This window comes from Bemisia tabaci, chromosome 2 (assembly GCF_918797505.1).
Source record: "Bemisia tabaci chromosome 2, PGI_BMITA_v3".
Lineage (NCBI taxonomy): Eukaryota > Metazoa > Arthropoda > Insecta > Hemiptera > Aleyrodidae > Bemisia > Bemisia tabaci.
The window spans coordinates 65,951,014-65,960,697 of NC_092794.1; the positions used below are offsets into that span (position 1 = coordinate 65,951,014).

At 41.5% G+C, this 9,684-nt stretch overlaps 1 protein-coding gene across 1 annotated transcript in view; it reads left to right on the forward strand.

Annotated features, from left to right (window-relative positions):
- Positions 1 to 9,684, forward strand: part of LOC109039801 (UPAR/Ly6 domain-containing protein bou) — a 155,721-nt gene that overhangs the window by 113,064 nt on the left and 32,973 nt on the right. Inside the window, exons 3-4 of the mRNA XM_072296104.1 lie at positions 5,674 to 5,700; positions 9,214 to 9,240. The gene's annotated coding sequence lies outside the window, so the exon portion shown is untranslated. The remainder of the gene's footprint in view (positions 1 to 5,673; positions 5,701 to 9,213; positions 9,241 to 9,684) is intronic.

Sequence of the window (9,684 nt, forward strand, 5' to 3'; positions counted from 1 at the left end):
ATACGTAAGCAAAATGACTTCCGAAACTATATCCTCAAATCAAATTTCACAGAAATATCGATGAAACGGCACTACCGAAAATTCGCACGATGACAACCGACACGAGTGACAAATACTACTTCCACGTATTGTAAAACACGGCAAACTGTTACTCTGGACAGAAAAAGTAGAGGCTCGCTGACGAAAACTTTCGGCGGATAGAAAACTTTCGGAAAGTAAGGCTGCTCAACTATTCACTGCACCTTCTATATTTTTGGAATAATTCACAGAGAAAAATTTTAATAATAAAGTACCGAACACGAAAATAAAGTACCGAACACGAAACTAAAGTACCGAACACGAAATTAAAGTACCGAACACGAAACTAAAGTACCGAATACGAAACCACACTGATGGTAATACACTTGAAGCAAACGACTATCACACGCGGTCCCGAGATGAATATATTTCCGATAAAATATACTTCCGATTAGATTATCCTCCTAGGGGTTGAGCTCAATCTCAACCCCTACGCGACTTCGACTGACCAAAGTACCGAAAGTTCCGAGCCTTCGAGGTCTCCAACTTTTTCCTCGTTCTTCTCGAAAACAAAAGAGTGGCTTCGATTTCCAAAATATCCCTACATTTCGGGTTTCCCAGGTAAAAGGTCAGTGCAAGCACACAAAAGAAAATGTCTTCATTGAACTGAAAACTAATTGGATGTATTTCTATCAAACGGAACTATGTGCGTTAAGACATTAGCCCTGAGACCCATACGAATATGTCCATAACAGGGCTCACGTCATAATGCACATAGTTCCGTTTGATAGAAATACGTCCAATTATTACAATAATTAATGAGGGTACCTGGATTTCCCGGATTAATTCATCTCTCACTTTTCACAACTTTCCTTTTTTTGCTGAAAAGTAGTGCGATTTCGTCCATGAATTACAGAACCCATTTTTCCCGACCTTTGACTTCTCCTTCTCCCTTTATCCTAGATGTCACTTACCTCCACCCCCCCCCCCCCCCCCCGGAAAATGTTTTCATTACAAGCGTGCCTCCCTCTTTTGCGTAAGTGTGGGTCGTCACGAACCCTTGCCACGGGTGCATCACATACGAATTCAAGTGTTTAAATTACTCAAAAATAACGTAAATCACATAGGAAAAATCTAGAATCCACTCCTCCTTCAAGGCATTTCTTGATTGTAATCGGCTCGGCTTGAATTCTGCCGTGCTAAGGAAGAACGCCGCATTAAAATTCGAGAGTTGCCAAGTTTCCATTTTTGAAGATTGTATTTTTTACGACATCCATGCATATTTTTCCTTTAAAATTACCGATATTTAGATTAAAGTGCGTGCAAAATCATCTGAAAATTTCGGGGGGAAATATTCTGTATTTCGCGGTAAATAGGTCAGTCGCGTTGGTCACAAAATCGTGGTTTTATGCATGATCCTTGTAGTAGATCAGCTAAAAATAATAAGATCCGTCCAAACAGCAACTTGCTACGTTCAATATTAACCGAGATATCGCCCATTGAAAAGTCTGGTTTTTTATGTCATCCATCGCGGTGGTGACACCCTTGGTTTTATTCACCTTGCTTTCATCCAAGTATCACGCTGAGTAAGCAGTGCATCACTGACTGATAAAAGCGAGGTGGAAGAAACCAAAGGTGTCACTACCGCGATGGATGACGTCAAAAACCGGACTTTTTAAAGGATGATACCTCGGTTAATATTGAACGTAGAAAGTTGCTGTTTGGACCGATCTTATTAATTTTAGGTGAACCGCAATAATCAAGCATCAAAACATGATTCTGTGACCATCGCAACTGAGCCAACACTGGAAAAAAACCACATTGGATCTAGAGTCCAGACTCTTGAAAACATTGACAAGAAAAAATACTTTTGATTCAATCAGATTTAAGCTTGAATCAAAACTAAATCCGCTTAAATTAAGAGGCTTGGTTCTTGATTTAAGCTGGATTCTGATTGAATCAAGAGGACTTTTTCTTGTCGATGTTTTCAAGAGTCTGGACTCTAGATCCACTGTGTTTTTTTTTCCAGTGAATCCGTTCAGTTTTTGTCAAAAGAAACTTGGCAACGTCTGAAGGCGCATACGGCGTTATTCCTTAGCACGACAGAATTAGACACTAAGACTTGGATTTAATGTGCTATTGTCATGTTGCCTGGATTGTGCTTTGTAAAATCCAAGGCGGATAAAGAATGGTGGTCGCATTTCGATTTTGGCTGCCATCTTGAAGCACTGTGACGTCAGGAGGGTACGGCTTTTGCCATGCAATTCGAGGTTGAGCCGGCTCCCCCGGCCTCGGCCGGCCCATGTACCCGATGTACTCGATACCGTGTGACGTCCAGAGGGTACGAAATGCGACCACCATTCTTTATCCGCCTTGTGTAAAATCCTCTCGGACCCGAGCGTCCGATGCATCTCAATCAAGATGATCAGGATGCATTTCCCCGAAAGGGCAATTGCGCCAACACGAATCCTCGAATGCACGATACGCTGCGCTATGACCGCCTCGATAAAGAGATGCTTTCACCTATAGCTATTCATCTCATCCTCATCTCGTACGCAGCATCCTGGGCTCCCTAGGGTGCGTCAAAAAAAATGAAAGTCTGAAATTTTCCGCTCCCCAGGCGGCAATCGATGACGTTTGGTAAAAAAACATGTTTGCCAGAATTTGGGCCAATTTCAACCATTTTAAATGGTGCCAAAGGTCAATTTTGTGATGAAATTATGATATTTTGGTTTAGACCTTGATTTCGCACAAAAAACTCGATTTTACGCTGAAATCGTGCGTTTACGAGAAAAATGCCAAAGAACTCGACTTGTAGAGGATGAAATTTTACACTAGGAAGACGTCTTTGTAACCGATAAAAATCAAATTGAACTAGAAAAACTCAACTCGGTATTTATTTTTTTGGTCCTCAGAATTTCCGAGGTCTTAGAAAGTAGAGGTGTAAAAGACTCATTTTTCACGAAAATAAGTCGAAAGAGGGTGTAAATGAACTGTAGGCAAGTGTTGAGGATGCAAATGTCATCAGAACTTCCTCAGTTTCAAAAAAAGTTCCAACTATTTTGCACAATCCTCCAAAAAGTGCACGGCTCGAGAAGCAGGATTGTGCTATAATAGTAAGGGGAAAGAGCGGTTTGACCGGGAAAAATTGCGTAACAAACTTTCCCAATGTAATCGTCATCAGTAGTTCCCCCTGAACAACTTCCTAAAAGTTAAAAATGGCCCGACCCCGGAATACCCTCAAAAAAGTTAAAATTGAAAATGGCGGCCGTAATAAGAGGGTCCGGGAAATCGGTATTTTAAAATGCTCATTCTGTCTCATCATGTGAGGTATCATTTCCTATGTAATTTGGGTCGTAGATTTCATAAATGAATTCCGCAAGGCCCCTTCTAAGCTTACGTTTCTCTCGGTAGTCGTATGTTTCCTTTATTTTCCTTTATTAAATACATTTATAACATCAAATTTAAGTTTCTTGGCCATAAATACATGAAAATAAAGACAATTCACTTTCCTTGTTCCTTCGGTGAATATTTAAAAAAATGCAACCTCCTGCCTTTCACATTTGGCCGCCACCTTTGATTTAGAGCGCCCCCTTTGGCCGGAGGGCCTTGTGGAATTCATTTATGAAATCTGCGACCAAAATTACATAGGAAATGATACCTCACATGATGAGACAGAATGAGCATTTTAAAATACCGATTTCCCGGACCCTCTTATTACGGCCGCCATTTTCAATTTTAACTTTTTTGAGGGGTATTCCGGGGTCGGGCCATTTTTAACTTTTAGGAAGTTGTTCAGGGGGAACTACTGATAACGATTACATTGGGAAAGTTTGTTACGCAATTTTTCCCGGTCAAACCGCTCTTTCCCCTTACTATTATAGCACAATCCTGCTTCTCGAGCCGTGCACTTTTTGGAGGATTGTGCAAAATAGTTGGAACTTTTTTTGAAACTGAGGAAGTTCTGATGACATTTGCATCCTCAACACTTGCCTACAGTTCATTTACACCCTCTTTCGACTTATTTTCGTGAAAAATGAGTCTTTTACACCTCTACTTTCTAAGACCTCGGAAATTCTGAGGACCAAAAAAATAAATACCGAGTTGAGTTTTTCTAGTTCAATTTGATTTTTATCGGTTACAAAGACGTCTTCCTAGTGTAAAATTTCATCCTCTACAAGTCGAGTTCTTTGGCATTTTTCTCGTAAACGCACGATTTCAGCGTAAAATCGAGTTTTTTGTGCGAAATCAAGGTCTAAACCAAAATATCATAATTTCATCACAAAATTGACCTTTGGCACCATTTAAAATGGTTGAAATTGGCCCAAATTCTGGCAAACATGTTTTTTTACCAAACGTCATCGATTGCCGCCTGGGGAGCGGAAAATTTCAGACTTTCATTTTTTTTGACGCACCCTAGGGCTCCCGCCTTGCCAGATCGTCATAGACGTCGACCGTCATTTTGTCGCTCCTTTGACGTATGGGCGTATAACAATTTCCGCATGAGTCTTGGAAGCATGGATTTGTATGGAAAATAAAGTTCACGTGGAAATTGAGATGTGTTTTTTCGTCGGAGAAGCGACGATTTGATGCGTGATAATGTCTTGATTCGTCGATCCTTTGATGGAGGCACGTAAGCTCGTTTCAAGGTTGGAAAATTGATCAAGGAATTCGATTTTTTATAGAAACATGACCGGCATTTCTATATTCATTTTTAGGCAGAAATTGAAGGAAGATTAGCGCCGCAAGTGCCTCGAGATGCGCTCAAGTAGAGTTAAAATTTAAAAAATTTTCCGGGGGAGGCCCCCCGAAGTCCCCCCCTGAGCTGGGGGGTATTCCATACCTCCCAAACCCCCCGGTGGTGGGAGGCCAGGCCCCCCCTAGCAAAATGACCTAGCTACGCCTATGCTCTTCGATCGGGTAACCCTCAATCTTCAATGTAAAAGTTTCAAGCACACTCACTAGGATATCTTGCGCTTAGCTGAGAACTATGTCTGCATGCTAAGGTGGAGGTTATTTTTTTTGTAACTCCGCCTTTTTTCCCTGGACAATACGCTCATTTAAAAAAATATATATGTATTTCTCAGTTTTCTTAAGAATAGTTCTTAATAGTCTGCAGAACGAAGACTGCAGGTTGGATTATTTTTTAAAAGAATCTGTTCAGTGCTCTTCTCCTTAGCATAGCAGCAATACCATGATGGGATTTATTTTTCAAATCCAATACTACTATGAGTAAATGAAACAAATTGAAAAATCATTTGCTTTCACCAATGCATGTATCGTTTAAGAAGGCGTTTATATTTCGCCAATTTTTTTTTCCAACACATTTTAAGTTTTTTTGTGATTTCATTCGTGTTATGATACTATCTTAGCCTGGTTCTTATAGAAAAAAAAGCTGAACCAGATCAAAAATTGATGAAATAGAGGAGTTTTTACAAAAACCGAAAAATGCGCGCGCTGTCTCTTTTAGGGCAAATTATTTGAGTTTTTTCCACGGAAAAAGGCCTGGAAAAGTTTTCATTTTGGCCTGGAAAACCTGGAAAAGTCAGGGATTTTTTTTCCGAAATTGGCTGGGAACCCTGAATTAACTATTAGTATCCTTCCTCATTTCAATGCTACGTGTGATATTAATGACCTCCTTTTCTCGTATTTCAGGATTGATAGCTGCGAGACTCTCATAAGGTATGTAATTTTAATTTTCTGCATCAGCTTAAATTAAGATAAAAAAAAAAAATTGGGCGGCAAATTTAAGCTAATTTTTTTTCAACGCCGGCTACACTGCTGTGCTAAGGAAGAAGGCCGTATGAACATTCGAGAGTTGCCAAATTTCCTCGGATAAAACATTTACTTTTGATGAAATTTATGTATGTTTCTCTTTAAAATTATCAGATATTTTAGATTATATTGCGAAGAAAATAGTCTGAAAAATTGGAGGAAAAATATTTACTATATCCCCAATAAAATCGTATTTCATGAGAGGAAATTTGGCAACGCCTGGAGGTTCATACGGCGTTTTTCCTTAGCACGGTAGTAGAGCGGTCATAGATACATGGAACCTTGCTCACTGTGCGGGCTTATAGGAAAGCGCAACATGGACATCCACGCAACTGGATTCGTCGGAGCCCGGGCTCGGCCGTGAAGCGCGAGTTTTGATCAGTCGCGCGGAATTTCCACAGACTACACGTGTGCGCCCGTCTCGCTTTCCACATCGAGTACCCGCTGCTACCTAACACGACGTCCCCCCCAAAAAGGGATTCGCTGGCTTATGTTCAGGTTGAAGTGATTCATAGTTTCAACGCTCCTTCAATTTCCAAGCATTTCTCCAATCACGGGAAATTTTGAGAGCACAAGTCCCGCTGAAAATGGTCCTTGTGTTTTGCGCCGAGAGAAATCTTGAGGATCAACAAATGAAGATTTTTCAGCGCCAGACCTTAGTTTATCCTATCCGCGTTCTTTTCTTGAGTTTTTCAGTTAAATTCGTTCGGTTTGTGTGACTACTGTGAATCAATCGACCAACCCGTGAATCGATCGACAAACCCGTGAGTCGATCGACAAACCTGTGAATCGGTCGACAAACCCGTGAGTCGATCGACAAAAGCCGTGAGTCAATCGAAAAACCCGTGAATGGATCGACAAACTCGTGAATGGATCGACAAACCCGTGAATGGATCGACAAACCCGTGAGTAGATCGACAAATCCGTGAGTCGATCGACAAACCCGAGTTGATCGAATTTTGTCGATCGAATCGGTGTCGATCGATTCACGTTTTCATTTTTCGATCCATTCATGTCGATCGAATCGATACGGGTGTTTTTAATTTAACTGTCGATCGAATCGGTGTCGATCGATTCATGTCGATCGAATCACGTTTTAGGCCGTGTTTATACAGGATTTTAATTTTTCGATCGATTCATGTCGATCGAATCGACACCGGTCTTTTAATAATTTGTCGATCAAATCGGTGTCGATCGATTCACGTTTTCATTTTTTGATCGATTCATGTCGATCGAACCGACACCGTTTTTTTTACCAATTTGTCGATCGAATCGGTGTCGATCGATTCATGTCGATCGATTCACGTTTTCATTTTTCGATCGATTCATGTCGATCGAATCCATACCCTCCCCTAAAATCGAAGCAGATCTTAAAAATTGCATCACATTGGAGCTCCAGTATACTTAGGCCAGAGAGAAGGCCGACGGACTGAGATCCATTGATGCCGAGCGGTCTGTTCAGTGGCGTGGCGTGAATTGCGATGTATCGATTGTTATACCATTTAAACCTATGGTATAGGATCGATTATTAATGTGTTCGCTGCGAACACCCTTTTTATCGATCATTTTCCATAGGTTTAAATGGCATAGTAATCGATACATCGCAAAGCACGCCACGCCACTGGGTCTGTTGTTTAAAGGTGATCGGCATCGGCCGAGATGGGGTTATATTGTGCTGGTGTCGCAGCGTGTGCTGGAAAACCCTCAGGTATCACATCATCGTATCGCGCCCTCAGCATAGAGCGGTACTATCCAGGGAATATCTCCCAGTAGTAGCCGCGAAAACCCTGAGAATCATCCCGGTTGATCTTCCGAACGAACTGTGACTAAAAAAACCAAGATTCAATATCTCTAATTTGGTCGATTTTCCGCCAAATTTGGAATTCCCGTCATTTTTCATCGGAGGGAATTTCAAATTTTGCTTAATACCCCTACCCTTGCCCAGCTCACTAGTCAACCCAAATATTAGAACCCCGGGTCATATTGCCAAACTCTGGACAGAGCGGGCTCATCTGGGGACTATCGCCTGTCGATAGCCGGAAAATCTTGGAAATCAGCCCAGTGAAACGCCCTAACAGGGATACTTCACGCATTGCGCAATGCGTGAAGTATCCCTGTTAGGTTTGTAGGCGCCAATGCGCGTTTCGCGCTGGCTGCCCGCCCGCCCGCCGCGCCGCAGCGCACCACGGCGCTTGAAGCAACTATTTCACACCAGAGGTATTGCACAGCATCATACGAAATTGAAGGCGCTCCAACATATTAGGAATGGCAGGCACCCATCAAAAGTACGGAGCTTTCCTCGCAAAATAAATCAAGATACTACGGCCTAAAAAGAGAGCGGTAGTCCAAAAATTCACTAAGTCCTAGCATCCGTAATTAGTCACGTTTAGCATACACTTTATCGTCAGGCTGTTGCTTAATCGCCATCGGCTTTAAGAAATTGTGTTGCCGGCTATAGAAGCTATTGGAAATCTTACAGCCGGCTGTAGGTCAATGGTATTTTGAAACACAGATTCTACTGCCAATTTTTACCAGGGATGGGATGGCATATAGGAGGTCCAAAACTGCCTTGATACCGATGAGAGCAGTACCTAAGTGCATTTCTTTGTGAGCCATGGTTAGCACATGCTTTTGTGTGTCTCCAGGTTCATCCTAGCATGCACTTTTACTGCTCTCTTCGCTATCACGGCAGAAAAGGCCCTATAGCCTTCCTAAAAATTTCCGAGACTCTTTCTTACTTCGAACAAATGAGAGAGATTTTGCTAAACAAGACGTGACACATTTTTCATCTTAGAAACTGTTATCTAATCACTTCTTCGGTGAGAACAGCTCCTGTTAAATTGACCCTGAGACCATTTAATTTTTCAAAAATTTTCCGAGCAAGCCTCCGGAACCTCCATTTTGGAGCGGGGAGGAAGTCCCCCAAAACTTATTATATGGTGGGGTATCTTTAGTGCTCCCCTCAATGAGGTATTCATCGACTGCTGATGAGACAAATCCCGATAAGGTGACCTTTGCGGCACGAATAGTTGTGCACATGCGTAGGATACGAGTATCTTTCGTGCTTCAGTTTTGATACAGCGATGTGCTAAGCATGATTTTTAAAGCAACTATCCGTGCCTAGTAAGAATGAGGGATTGAAGGCGCTCTGTCATTTGCGTCTGCGGGTCCCATGCAGACGTTTTTTTCTTCGTGCACGCTCGTTTTTCGTGGTTTACTATCATTTAACAAAATCAGGGAAAATCACTGTATATTTATGTATAAACGGCCTTTTCCTTTCTATTTCCCAGAAGTACAGCAATTAAAAATTGCTGAATAATCCCATATTGCCTGTGTCCTTTACATATAATTAACTACCAGTATCCTTCCACATTTCAATGCAACGTGTGATATTAATGACCTCCTTTTCTCGTATTTCAGGATTGATAGCTGCGAGACTCTCATAAGGTATGTTATTTTAATTTTCTGCATCAACTTAAATTAAGATAAAAAAAAAAAAAATTGGGCGGCAAATTTAAGCTAACGGCGCAGCTAACAGCCGCCGTTAGCTCGCTCTAGCTGCGTTAGTCAGTGTAACCTAGCAGTGCGCCGCCGCTCCGCTTTATGTTAGGCTCTAATATTTAATCTGGCGGAGTCAGCGTTATTCAACTCATGATTTTGAAATGTTTGCACATCCTGTATGGATTATTCTCATTTTAATTGATGAAAAAAAAATATGTAGTAAAGGAAAATGTAATGTGCGTTTTGTAAATATTAAGGTGATTCCGTACAAACTTAAGGATTTACAAAGCACACGAATTTCTACACAATTTCTTATAGTCTTTTACAGCCGATGGCGAAAAAGCAACAGCCAGGCGATAAAGTGTAAAGCCCGGCGATAGGAACTATAGC